Here is a 14,172-nt window from a genome sequence, read left to right as displayed (position 1 = left end):
GGGAACAGGCAATATGTAATACAAAGCACAGGATTTACAAAGAAATACAAATATACAGTAGGGGAAAAGCAGTGAGGCAGTACCAGCAAGGCGAGCTGGGGATACAAACACACGGAGCTAGGGAAACAGTCAAATGCGGCAGATCGTGACTGAGCAGCAGCGAGGGGCACACACACAGCTGGGGGGCCGTGCGGCGCGGGGGTGTCCTGAGAACAGGTCACACTCACCTGCGCCGCGCGGTCGCCATTTAAGGACAAGTGGGAGGGAGGAGCAGCTGGGAGGCGGGAGCGGGGAGGACACGGAGAAAAAGGGGGCGTGGCCTCGGGATTACGGCGGCGGGAAGCGGGGAGCGGGGCAACCAGGGGAACAGGCAATACGGAATACAAAGCACAGGATTTACAAAGAAATACAAATATACAGTAGGGGAAAAGCAGTGAGGCAGTACCAGCAAGGCGAGCTGGGGATACAAACACACAGAGCTAGGGAAACAGTCAAAAGCGGCAGATCGTGACTGAGGAGCAGCGAGGGGCACACACACAGCTGGGGGGCCGTGCGGGGCGGGGGTGTCCTGAGAACAGTATCCCGGCCTCCCAGACCTTGTGTGATTCTCTGGCCTCTGCTTTTGAGGACAAGATTGCCAACATTCTGAGTGGTCTCTCTGACCCGTGCACTTTCTGTACCCAGCCTTTGTTAGAGCTTGCGTCGGGGTCCACTGCTAGCGCTCCTGGGGAAGTCACAGAGACCTCACTGCTGGATAGTTTCATCTTTCCCTCATACGAGGATTTTTGCACTCTGGCCAATAGTGTGTCCTCCGGTTCCCCGTTGGACCCGCTACCCCATAAGTTCTGGAAACTGTTCCATGAGGAGCTCTTCCCCCCTCTTTACTCCATCTGCCACCAGTCATTTAGCACCGCCACTGTTCCAGAAAGCTGGAAACTTACAGTGTTCTCCCCTCTTTTGAAGAAGGCTACGCTGGACCCTACCTGTTCTGCGAACTACAGGCCTATCTCGCTGCTTCCTTTCCCCGTTAAGATCATGGAGAAATTGGTCACCAACTCCTTGGCCAGTTTTTTAGAGACTAATACTTGTCTAGATGTGGCCCAATTTGGCTTCCTGCCAGATCATGGCACGGAGTCCGCGTTGGTGGTTGTCCTGGACGATCTTCGTTCGCGGGACGACACGGGTCAGGCAGCCTTTCTAGTGCTGCTCGACATGTCGGCCGCGTTCGACACGGTCAACCACGCCACATTAATCAGCAGACTGGAGGCGATTGGGGTAGCTGGTTTGGCCCGAGACTGGCTAGTCTCCTACCTTCATATTAGGCACCAGATGGTGGCTTTGCCGCCTTTTCGATCTGGTATTCATAAGGTGGGACAAGGTGTGCCTCAGGGGTCTGCAATCAGCCCGATTCTATTTAATCTATACCTCTATCCTCTGATCAGGCTGATTAAAACCTTCGGCATCTCGGTGATTAACTACGCTGACCATACACAGCTTATCTTTTCCTTTGAAGGCAGAGATGCCGTGTCTAAGGAAACGTTCCATCGCTGTATGACAGCCACGGCGGACTGGTTGAGACATAACTCACTCCAGTTCAATACCCTACCAACGGGCTTCTGGCCTGCCTCATCCCTGGGCACAGTTGCGGCAGCAGATGTTGCTCGTAATTTGGGCGTTATGTTTGGCCCAAATCTTCAGCTTAATGCCTTTGTAAATAAGACCATTGCCACATATATGATGCTGCTTCGCACATTGCGTAAAATTCTTCCCTTGCTTCCGGCACCAGTTAGACCTGAGGTAGTGCGCAGTATCATTCTCAGTAGGATTGACTACTGTAACGCATTACTCCTGGGCGCCCCAAGCACTTTGATCAGGAAGCTGCAGCGCATACAGAATATGGCAGCTAAGCTTGCCCTCTCTCGGATGCGCTCAGCCTCTTCTTCTTTAGTGCTAAAAGATCTCCATTGGCTACCGGTCCATCAGCACATTTGTTTTAAGGCGTTTTGTATAGTGTTCAGGGCCCTTCATGGGCAGGGGCCTATCATGCTGCAGGAGCTGTTTTCCTGGTACTCAGCGGCTAGACCTCTGCGATCTTCCTCTGCATGTTTGGTGGCAGTTCCTAAAATTCAGAGGGTACGGATGGGCGGCCGTTCATTTAGTTTCACCGCCGCCAAGCTTTGGAACTCCCTTACCCTATCTTTGAGGAGTCTGAGTGAACTTCCCTCCTTTAAAAAAGGGCTGAAGTCCTACCTCTTTCCCAGGGTGGTGTAATCCTCTGTGACTGCGCAAAAGTTAGGTAGAGTCAAAGCGCCAGGATACCCTCTGGGTGACAGTTTGCGCTATAAAAGTATGCGATACATACATACATACATACTTCAACGTTGGGCTTTGCTCCTCGTGGGGTCGGCGTTGCAATACCTCACGGGCCCTGCGAGAGGGCTCTTTGGAGATCTTTTGAATATAGCTGTGATGGTGAGTGCGGGTGTGTGGGGTAAGGGGAGATGGTGAATGAAAACTACTAATGGGTACCGTAAGACACGTTTGATCAGGGGTCCCCTTGGTATAGATGAAAAATGTGTGTAGATTGTGCTTCTAACTATGAAGAATGACAATCTTGTAATATGTGTAGGTTGACAGGGTTCACGCCTCAAGGGTCCAGGAGTGATCTGTGGCATTTCTTCAGGACCATAAAATATAAGTGGTAGGTATCCCTACCCTTAGCCAGGGTTGGATGCGCAGTTTGGTGATATCAAATGATTTCCCTAAAACGGTTAAATAAGGAGGTGAACCAAGCAAATATATTAACAGGTCAGGCAGGTATCTCCATTGTATACCCCAAGCGGGGACCCAGTCCAACCTGAAAAATAAAATTTTAAATAAGGCAAGCATGATCATGTCATGTTTTATTTTGTGGGTTTGCACATACCCTGTGATCCATTCTCAAAGAGTGTCTTCATAGATATATAATGCAGAAATGAAAACATGCTAGGAGCGCAATGCATAGCTCCTGTGGTACATATTGTGGAGTGACACATCCCAGTTATTTTTGGCAAGTGACGTTCTATGTAGTTTGGCAATTAAAAAAGGCTTTTAAAAGCACACACAGACGTACAACACTTATAAGGTGACCCAAGGTAAGGGTAGGGATATAATCTTACCCTACAACCAAGGAGGATTTGGACCTTGGGTACCCCTTTGGTAGTTTTTATTCACAATTTCCACTTACCCCACACACTCACACTCACCATTGCGCAGTAGCGGCACCTGGAGGAAGTGGTGCAGGGAAGTGGGGTGTGGCATGGGAGGGGCAAGGTGGGGCATTTTAGCACGTGCAATGTAATTTGTTTTATTTATTTATTTAGTTACTTATCTCTGTGCGGCCTACACCGTAGTTCACTACCCCCATCCTGCCCCTCCCCCACACCGCCGCCCGCACCACTCCCTACAGGAGCCGCTACTGGCCGAGAGAGTGGATTTGAACCAGTATCTCATTCTGAGATACTGTTCTTTAGAGACACATCTCTTTAAAGAACACCTTCTGTGTCTTCAGTTCTTTACTAGATTGGAGAAGGGTCGGGGCACTCTGAAGGATAGGGGGATGTTCCATACTATTGGTGCATTACTGAAGCAGGCCTGTTGTGCTCTTGTTCATCTCCAGGCTGCTGGTGTCTTGGCTCCTGGTGGCATACGGTCTCTGTGCAGGCAGGTAAGGGGTCATTTGGAATACAGCAGAAGTTTGGCCCATACAGGCCCCCCTTCGAGCGTTTGGCATTGTCCCTTTACGCAGAGAATATATCACACACCATGATAACCAGAGTACATACAGGTGGGCCCCCGCTGGCCCCTAGGTCCAGGGTCAAAGGATGAGAGGAGATGTGTCTGCAGACAGTTCAGCAATCCTCACCAGGACCAAACACACTCCGATTCACCCAAATGACGCCGCCACTCTGCGGATGAGCAGCTCGTGCTGTTTGGCCCCTATGGCAGCGCGTCCCTGCGCAGTGCCAGAGCGTATCTGCATGCATGCCCCGCTTCAGCGTAAGCACTCCGGCGGCCCCTGCAGAGCCTGGACCCTCCCACGGGGAGGGCGACAGGAGCGGGCTCCCTCCCATAAGAGCTGCCCTCTTCCATCTCGCGCGCACTAAGAGCTCCCCGCCGGAGCACGGACTGACTAAAAGCTTTTCTCAGGACACGGGATCCGCGTCATCCGTTCATCACCGCGAAGTGACTGTTCGAGCCCGAGAGGGAAGGGAGGGGACAGAGCTAGGACGGCGAAACTAGGGAGGCACAGACTCCTCGGCAGCTTTTCCAGTTGGCAGGGGGCGCGCCGAGACCCAGTGCTCTTCACACTCAAAGGAACCGGCATCTCCAGGCTGAAGGGACCGCGGGTCTGCACACTGACGGAGTCTGCGCTGCCACTTCCAGGGATCGCAGGTATCCACCGGTGGACCCCGGGGGCTCCTCCGCGCTCTAAGGACTCTCCCATCTCACTGCCGATGGAATTTTAGTATTGGAGGTCTCCCAGGAATTAATCTGAAAGGTTCTGAGTTCATAGCGCTGCAGCAGTCTGTTACCACACACAGGAGTGGCCCGGGGTCTCACCACTGAGGAGGTTTGCATTGAAAAGGTCTGAGGTCTCGTGAAAAAGACGGAGGTCGCCTTCCACAAGCATCTGCGGTCTTCCCACTGAAGGGGTCGAGCACTCATTCATACACGCCCAAACCCCAGGATTCCATAGGGAAGACATCTGAGCCCTCACCCGAGCACCTCTACCAGCACAGGTAAGGTCGCTCCCTACTTTAGCTCAGTCGGGATGTGTCTTGCGTCTTCCTCCTATGGCCCGGCATTTCCATCTCGTTTTGTATGGCACCGCCGCCCCCTGCGCCGCTCCATTCCGCCACACATTATATTTTCACTGCTTTCTGGTGCTGGACATGTTTCTGCCACATTGATATTTTTCTGGGGAGGCATATTATTTTTATCGCATCTCTAAAGCGTGCATCTGGTCGCTTAGCGGAAGTGTGTGTGTGTGTGTGTGAGAGACAGCGAGAGATGCTAAAAGGAGGGATGCATAGAAATAGGAAGCTAGAGATAGCCAGGAGGCAGAGAAAGACAGAAAAAAGGGGGAGAATAGAATAGGGCAAAAAGTAGAGAAAATGTGAGACGGCGAAAAAGAACGGGAAAGAGACAAAGTCTGAGAAAAGGGACAAGGAAGGGAAGTGGATACTGTGGAAGAGACGCGTGCAACGTAAAAAACAGAGATCAAGAGTGAATCAGGTAGATCAGTGGATCGAGCGTTCACTCCTTTTTGGAGAGACGTATGCAATCTGAAGGTCACTGGCTTCAACCCCGATGGGAAGAGTTGAGTCTTTCTTTCTGCCTCGGCCCATAGCACAAGTACTGCAAACACACGAGACATAATACTTTACATGTTTGGTGCTTCCAGGGTTCAAGCCTTTGGGGAAACTGTTGATGAGCGATGGCTCCATAGGTAAACTTTCAGATATCGCCTCTGGATTACGGGTGAGTTGGTTAGTATATACTAGAAACACGCTAGTTTAATGACTCAATATGTATTGGTATTTAACGATAAGCTATGCATTTACTTAACCAAGTGAATGTGTTCTTGTTAATAATCGGAACGTTTTCACGAGGCAGCAGGGGGTGGAAAGTGCCCGGGACTCTTGCTCGAAGCCCTGGAAGGAAAACAGACCTGAATGGAAAGAGCTGTTATTCTCAGGGGCCGCCACGGAACCATAAAGAAAGATTCCTCGCTCTTTTTAATAGCTTTGTTAATTGTGCAGATGGCTGCGGCACTCTCTCTCTCACTTCTCCACCATTTAGTCCTGTTACTAAGAGACGCGCAGAGCCGGAGCCGCCTTCCCGGGCTTCGGAATCTGGCAGCGGCTGCGGGCCCTGAGCGGTGCCGTGGGCCGGGACCTGCTCCCTCCATCCCAGGTAAGGAGGGAAGGATACTGCCTCCCTCACCCCCCACACCCACACCCCTGCGAGAACTTTGGGGGCACGAGCACTATAATAAGCATATATAAACGTCGTCAGCGCAGCCCCGAGCGTCCTAGCGGCACCTGCACGAGAATGCATTGATATCCGAAAAACTGCCTTGAGGCGTCAGTGCAAGTAGACAGCACGTTTGTGTTTTTTTCCTAACGTGGCAGCACGAAGACTCCACCCGTACACGACTTGGTTGCTCTTGTACGTCCTTGTAATCCGAGAGAGCGCTGTCGCCGCCCTCGAGCCGCTCGATAGATGGCATGATGGCACGTGCAGATTGGGCGCGGCGATGCCACTAGCTCCTGCTTTGGGATGCCATATATTCGCTGCTCTGGCACGTCACCTCTAGCCGCAGACAGGTGCCCTTGCGGGGCTACATCCTGGCAGTGGGCCCGAGGCGGGCAGGCTTCGGAAAGATCGGCAGGTGTGCCCCGCTAGGAGGCGGCTGGCTGCGCTGTCTGCACAAAAGTGGCGGCGTCTGGGGAGAGCGCGCGACTCGCAGAGAGCGAGAGTGAGAGCGCGAGCCCTTGAGGTTCACCGCGCGCGAGGCTCACAGCGCGCTAGGCATAACCCAGCCGCCGGCTGCTCGGCGCAGACGCAGTGACCGCACGCGGGAGTATTTCTGTGCACCTGTGAGTGATTTACCATCGAGTTTTAGCCAGGTACGTTCCATAGGTAACGACACGAAAGCAAAAACTGACTGCCAAGTTTTCGGATTGTTTATGTGCGACATTTCAATGGTTTCTATGTCCTTAGGAGTTACATTAAATTACCAAATGTGTGGCACTTCGAATGAAACTTTCTTGCGAATAAAATCAAGTAATTAAGTGCATGGAAACGTATAAATATCAGAAAGTACACTCTATTGAGCAACGCGAATCTCTAAAAAGATCTTGAAACTTCTGCAAACCCCTGAAACGGAAGGTCAATAACCGGTTATCCTAACAGCCAAGCACGGTTCAAATGAGGCATCATTTGCCGGAGCCGCTGTGCAGTAGCCCTGCACTTCACAGTGTAACTGCAGCCCAGCATTACAAGCCAAAGGCGAACTGGCTACTTCTGTGAAATTCATCCATGTAGCCATGAGCAGTTTATGATCGCAGATGCGCTATAATCATAGTGGCCAAGGTTTCGTTCAGCATATGTTTGACATTTCTGTTTGTATTGTACCTGTGTGTGGCATTTTCACGCCCCGAGTGAGAGAGTTTACCGCAAGTATTTCAAAAAGGATAATATCCCTTCTCAACAGCTAAAAATCAGTCCAGAAGAACAAGGATGGTAGAACAGATTAAATACTTTAGTAACATTTAACAGTGCATGGAGCAAAGAGTATGAATGACTCCAGGAAGCAATATACACCAAGGGGCCTAGGCAGTAAAGAAATTAAAATATTTATCACAGGCACATTCGCTATTGAACGTTAGTGGTCTAGTTGTTGCCGAACCTCAAAACATAAGCATAAGAGGTCAAGTCAGTGATAAACACCAGTGGCTCAGGCTGTAATGAACACCCACTGGCTGGCTGTCAATAAAGAACACCTATGACCCGCCCGTAAGGAAAAACAATGGCCAAGGCTGAAACGAATATCAGTGGCACAATGAGGCAATGAAGTCTGAGCAAGCCCAACAGCTATCTGACAAGGGGCGACCACCCTCCACTCCCCTGTCCCCTTGCTGGGATTTCTTGTCTTTAAACAGCCACCTGCCCCGGGGCTAGCGGTTTTTAAAAGGGGGCCAGTCACGCTGCATCCCAGGAAACTGGGACAACAGCAATGACTTGGGTCTCTACTGCCAAACAGTCATGTAGACTCACACTGTTCACAGCCTGAACAGTGTTCAGGCTGCACCAATTGCTGCACCAATTCACTCCCACGCTGTATAGCGTCTGGCCTCCACCCTTGTGTTTGTGCAACTACACAATCCAGGAAAATATCTAATTTAATGTGTTACTTGATCTGACATATGAAGGGGGTCATCATCCTAAAACTTTGTGAACAGGAAGGGGACATCAGTCAAAAATATTACCTGCCTGTCTCTCCGTGGATGCTGGGTAATTGATGTTTTCAGCAATATTATGCACCCGTTAATACCAGAGTCACAAAAAACAAATTCCTACATAGCAGGTTGAGGCCAGTGTCGACCTGCACTTGCCTAGAGCTAGAGCTCAATTTGTTTTCACAACTCATGGTCAGATTTTTTTCATTCACTCACCAGTCATATCATTTGAGACTAGTACCTGCCTTCTAGAAAACTCGAAGAGGAGCTCCTTAATGAGTTACAATGACTAAGGTTGGGCGCAAAATCCATTCCGCTCGCGAATTTTGCGGATTTTCGGCAATTTCTCGATCCGCGAATCTCGCGAAATTGCCAAAAAAATCACAAATCCGCTCGCTGGCGGATTTTGGGCAGTTGAGCACAAACCAGTGGCGTTTTCTTGGATAAATATGAAGGGCAGGGTTCATTCTGGCACGATGCTCCTGTCACAAAAATTAAACCTCAACAGGAAGCACTTACAGATATAAATAAAGCAGGTGCCCGAGTTGAAGCTCAAATTCAGTAACGCATTCATCAGCCCAAAAACAATCATGAGCTTTGTCGAGGCAGGGCAGGTGTGCTTTCTCCCCATATCTACCGTCGAAAATTAGCTTTGATGCTGGATAGAGGCCTTTGCATCCTTCACTTTCACTAGCAAAATCCCCGTGCAGTTCCTGTGACCAGGAGCTTCTTTCTCCTCATCTGCTGCTCTGATCGGTCTCTGACCAGTTATACACACAAGAGGCATGTGAACTCGCATAGAAAGCCCGCCCGTTTGGCCCCGCCCACACACTCGCGGTGTGCACCGTCTTCCCGCCATTTACCTACTATGATGCACAGCTCACTCCAGGGACCCCTGCGCCCTTCGGCGCGATGGCATAGTAACACACACATGGTCACTGGAGACAACTCTTCTGGCACTTTACGCAGCTGTAGTGTAGCAAAAGCACTATACATTTGCCCAACGAGGTAGCACTTACTGATTAGCCAGTAGAAAGTACTCCAGTTGAGTAGAGGTATCGCACTAAACAATGACGTATTCTTGGATAAAGGCCATCTCTACTGGCTAATCAGTAAGTGCTATTTGTACAAAACTGCAAATCCGCGAGTTTGTGAATTTTTTGCGAACTCGCGGATTTTTTTGCAATTTTGCGCAAATTTGCCGACTGCAAATCCGCAAATTTCGCCCATAATAACAATGACTCAGTCACCCGAGCCAGTCCGAGGAGCTCTGACCTAGGAATGTGTTGGGAACATGAGTCCAACAGCCTCTGGTGTGAGCGGGGTTCAGATGCAGGAACAGCAGGCTGGAGGACTGACTGCAGAAATTCTCCTCTCGCCTGGGGGCGCAGCACTTCTCGCCAGTGCCTTAGTGTTCTGCATGCACAGAGGCTTGAATGGACTACGCAGGTGTGACAGACTTGTACACTCCTGGAAGTACATTCATGGAAGTGCAGTCCCACCCATGCAATTGCCGGGGAGGTAGGCAAAACAAGGTATCGAGCAAGGACCACCAGACACTCTGAAAAGGGTAGGGCCAGGCTGGGAAATATTGAGTCCTCATTGGCTGTGTATAGCTAGCGCCAGCAGGGCAGAGAGAGACTGAAATTGTTTAGTAAAAACAAGATGCTAGCTAATATAATCTGATTTGCCTGAGGAACGATGGGCCTTAATGATGTGGATATCTTTTTAATGCGTCATCTTAACCCCAGATCCTTGGTACTTGTCAGAGTTGCAGGGGGTAAGCGGGGAAGTTAGGTCTACAAAAGTATAATGTAGAAAAAAAGCTCCTGGAGCACTGAAAAAATTCACTGAGCCCACTTTATGCAAGCACACCAATTACTTTCCAAAGTAGTAGTTTGATGTAGGTAGTGGATGAGCTTGTTGGAGATATCTGTGTTTTGTCCAACCACAGTTTTGACTCATAAAATAGCATAAAGGCTTAATATATCTCCTGGAAAGCACATTGTGTAACATGCTGATCACAAATTTTTGTTTATGTAGATGTGTAAGTGGGTTACTGCTTTTGACACAGAGATCCTTTTGTTACTTGCAGTTCATAAATTGCAATCTTAATATAGCAAAGTGAGGTATGAACTGGCATCAAGGAGCTGCATGCAAATTGCAAGGCATGGCTTTAAGAACCTTCTTTTCTTTCTTCTTAATCTGACAATGTTATGAGGTTGCCCAAAAATGTTAGCTTGGGAAGTGATAAGGTCTTATTATTACAGATTAACCAAAACACAGTCTTACATTTTAAAATCTCATTTTAAGTTTCTCCAGTGTTAACATATAATGCCCGCAAGTCAGGACGATTTATGACTTCTACACCTTGTCTCTCTTGGTACCTTTATGTACACACTTGTGTAATTTATTGTCAGTGTATAATGTGTACATGTAATATAAAGTGCTCTGACACCTTACATTGGGAGTAGTAGTGCTAATAAAGAATGAACATATAATAAAAAAAATAGTAAGTGCTAAATTGTTATTCGTGTAACTATTCAGGCACAAATAAAGTAAAGCACTCTTTGGAATAGGTTTCACTGCACAGAAAGGAACTACTTTTAGTTGGATGTGAACATTGTGCATATACTTTATGCAGTCACTCAAAGTAAGGCCCACAGGAATTATGCGGCAGGAAAGGCCAAATTATGCGGCAGGGTTGAGGATATTATGTGGTAAGAAAAGGCAAATTATGCTGCATAACGTGGCACATTTTGTAATAGTATTAATAGTTTGATCATTTTAAAATTAAGTAACACTCTGAGAGCATTGGTTGCACCTCATTAGTATCAGTTTAATAGCCAAATATAGACATAAGCAACAGAAAGGTGACCAATACAGCTTTGCCGAGTGCCTTCCACTGTGTGGCATTACTTGTTGTTTAATTTGTGTAATGTTTGAACCGTTTGAGCTAGAAAACATTTTTTTTGTTAAAATCTGCAGATTTTGTGGCAGATGATGGATTATGTGGCAAAACTATAATCATGTGAAAATCACTGCGACCGCACAGTTACACAATTCCAGTGTCCCTGCTGAAAGTGAAGGGAACCCACCCTATATAATGTGGTGGACAGAATCAAAATGTGAATTACAATGTAACTGACCACTGGACGAAGTCCGCTTATCAAAAGCTTGAACATATATGTCTTTAGATTCATTCCACTGGCGGTAATATGGAGTATCAATACCACTGACATTGCCACTCTACAGAGTGGCAATATCAAAGGAGTAGGGATTTATGACCAGCAGTATATTTGTTTGGATGTAGTTCAACAACTGCCTGCGACCAGGTACGTGGATTGCAGTTGCGCCTTGATTGTATATTACTTATTAATCATTTTCAGATGATCTAAAAAAGGAGGACAAAAGACCTGGTGAGTTGGTTTGGGCTGAGTATGAGGTGTATTTTTGCACCCAGCGTACAAATCTCTGCAAAACAACGACGCATATAAGCAGTACATGTGCGCATTTTCAAGCATTATTTCTGTATTTTCAGGATTATGCCCTCCAGTTTTTAGCAACTATAAGGCAAAACCATACTCGAGCACAACTTGCACTCAGGACCTATTCATGGTTGGTGCAAAATGGGCACAATACTATTCTAATCTGTTCTTTCACTACCACCAGGAATTCAATGGCCCCAAAGGGTTAAAGAGACATTCCTTGTTAGGTGCATGATTTAAGTTAATGGGCTCTGTGCAGATGTCCTTTTTTACCTAATGTTACATTATTGACATTTATGTATGACACAGTGAGCCATTAGTAGGGCCTTGTAGTTCACTTTGTGAGACTTCTCCACAGTTCTTTTTTTCAATCTCAAAATTATTTCGAAGAGTATTACAATAATTTAAAAAGATTCCAGACTAGTATTGATTGTCAGGTAGTTCCATAGTGTGCCTCGTCGAATGAATACAATGCCACCACACACTGTAGAGGAAAATAAAAAAATAGGTAGAATTCTTGAATTAATCTCAGCTGCTCGTAACTACTTGTGGCCATAGCCCAATCCATCATTTTTTTGCACTTCATCCCACATCAGGCAGGAACCAGCCATATGTAAACCATCATTGATCTTGTTTCAGTAGAAACAGTTCAGCCAAACTGCCAGGTCAGGTCCAGTTGCGGCTGGCACGGATCAGGGGTGGCTCTGGGGGGGGCTAGAGGGTGTAAAGAGAAAAAAAACCTCCTCGCTGCGTCTCTCTTCCATCGACCCTCCGTCGTGTCCCACCGGCTGAAACGGAACATGAGTGTAGGAGAATAGGCTCAACAGACAGAGCGGAGGTTTCTCTGTCAGTGGCTCAGTTTTCCAGTACCTGCCTATTCCAGAGCAGTTCCAGAATATATAGTGAAAATATGCCTCCTACCTGCAGCAGAGAGCAGTTGTGCCAAAAGAGAACCTATGAGTCTTCCTGTGTGCAATATGAGGCCTGTGTAATCTTCTGGGGTGCAATATGAAACCTGTTTACAACACGAAATTGATGCAGTCCTCTGTGAGTGGGAGGGCGCTCATCTCTCTGCCTCTGCATGCAGTTCTGTGTCGCTACTAGGGATCCATCAATGTTGAACGGTTTGTCCCCCGGGAAGGTCATAGTAGCACATTATGGTCCTCATTACATTACAGGTGACCCATTCATTTTTTATCTCTGTGGAAACTACGGTTTGCACTACGATAGTAATTACAAGTCTTATGGAAATTACCACCAGCCCCCATCCTTTTTCCCAGGTAAATTTTAGCTGGTGAAACCTGACAAATTTTACTGGGAGAAAATGCAACGGAGATGTGGCAATTATTAACTTCCCCGCTGTTGTTGGTAACAGTAGTCTCCTAAGTGTCACTCCGCATCTTCCTGCACTCCACGCCAGGACTGCCAGTGCAGCGTCTAGGACTCACGAGAACCCCAATGGGCAAACCCATTACTAAGGCTAGAAACTAGTACACTGGCTGTGGGAGGCCACCATTTTCAACTTTGCCAACCTACCTGCTACAGACAGTGGGCGGGTTCTCTCAAATGACACATTCCCCCTTGTCACTGCTACTTTTGCTCTAATATTCCCATCTAAGATATCTGAATAATTGCGGTATATACTCAGCCCAGGATAGTGAAATATGGTGGCCTCCCATCTCACACCCTGGTAAATTTCAGGAAGTGTTTTCTTTGTTTTGGTGTTGATGGATAGAGAATGTGCTGTACTTCCTCCAGTTAACTTGGAGTCCTGATTTTCGTCCAAATTCTTCAAGTGCCTTCATTCACTCCGGATAAGATTGAAGAGCAACAATATATAACCTGCGTAGCATATAATTATATGCGTCACACCATATGTTTATGCCTCTATTTCCGCCCCTCTGTCTGAGCACTTTCGCAAACTGTTACACTGTCATCATAAATATAAGGCAGTAGAGGAGGCACTGCATTTTTTAATCCATTTTGATGAGATATGCTGACAAGCTAATAGGATCAGTTGTAACGTTCACTGACAGGGTCGCATACAGCAGTGAGGCCCAATTAATGAAACCCGTTCCTAGGTGCAGCGTCTCCACTACTGCAAGTATCTCCCAATGCCGTGTATCAAATGACTTCAACCTCTGTAGACCACGCTGTGGCCCTCAGCGAAAGATCTGCAGACGTTTCGAGCGCCTGAATCAGTATTCCTATGTTCATCTCTGTATTACAGCATGAGATGAACCTGCTCTGGCCTGGCTGTATCATTCTTTGAATCAATGGGCCTAGTGTGCTAGCCAACAGTTTGCTCCGAATTGCATAGTGTGAGTTGAGCATCAACAAGGGCCTGAACAAAATCTTGCCTGTAGAGTCCCATCACAGTTTAGGAAAATACACCATCATTTCTTCATGGATGGCAGGGAGTACTTTCTGAGGGCCATGTGGTACATCACAGCCTTCCGCGGTGCAGTAGGTCTATATACATAGTGTAGAATACAATCAGAAGAACCTCCAAGCCTAGGATTTTAGCCCTGGCCATTCCTTTAACTGCAGCTTTGATCTCAGTTTCCAATATCTCCACCCCAAGGCCTTCCGCCATTTCTGGTAGGATTGAATCTACCTTCATCCCAGTGAAATTCCATAGCTCAGGTTCAGGCACCACATCTTGTGGTTTGGAAAGA

General features: G+C 47.7%; 1 protein-coding gene across 1 annotated transcript in view; it reads left to right on the top strand.

Annotated features, from left to right (window-relative positions):
* The first annotated feature begins 4,722 nt into the window (after positions 1-4,722).
* Positions 4,723-14,172, top strand: part of LOC144755713 (copine-6-like) — a 452,209-nt gene continuing 442,759 nt past the window's right edge. Inside the window, exon 1 of the mRNA XM_078644899.1 lies at positions 4,723-4,781. The gene's annotated coding sequence lies outside the window, so the exon portion shown is untranslated. The remainder of the gene's footprint in view (positions 4,782-14,172) is intronic.

Source organism: Lissotriton helveticus, chromosome 5_1, assembly GCF_964261635.1.
Source record: "Lissotriton helveticus chromosome 5_1, aLisHel1.1, whole genome shotgun sequence".
Taxonomy (NCBI): domain Eukaryota; kingdom Metazoa; phylum Chordata; class Amphibia; order Caudata; family Salamandridae; genus Lissotriton; species Lissotriton helveticus.
The sequence above is the reverse complement of the archived record's forward strand: the minus strand, read 5'-3'. Positions and strand labels throughout refer to the sequence as shown.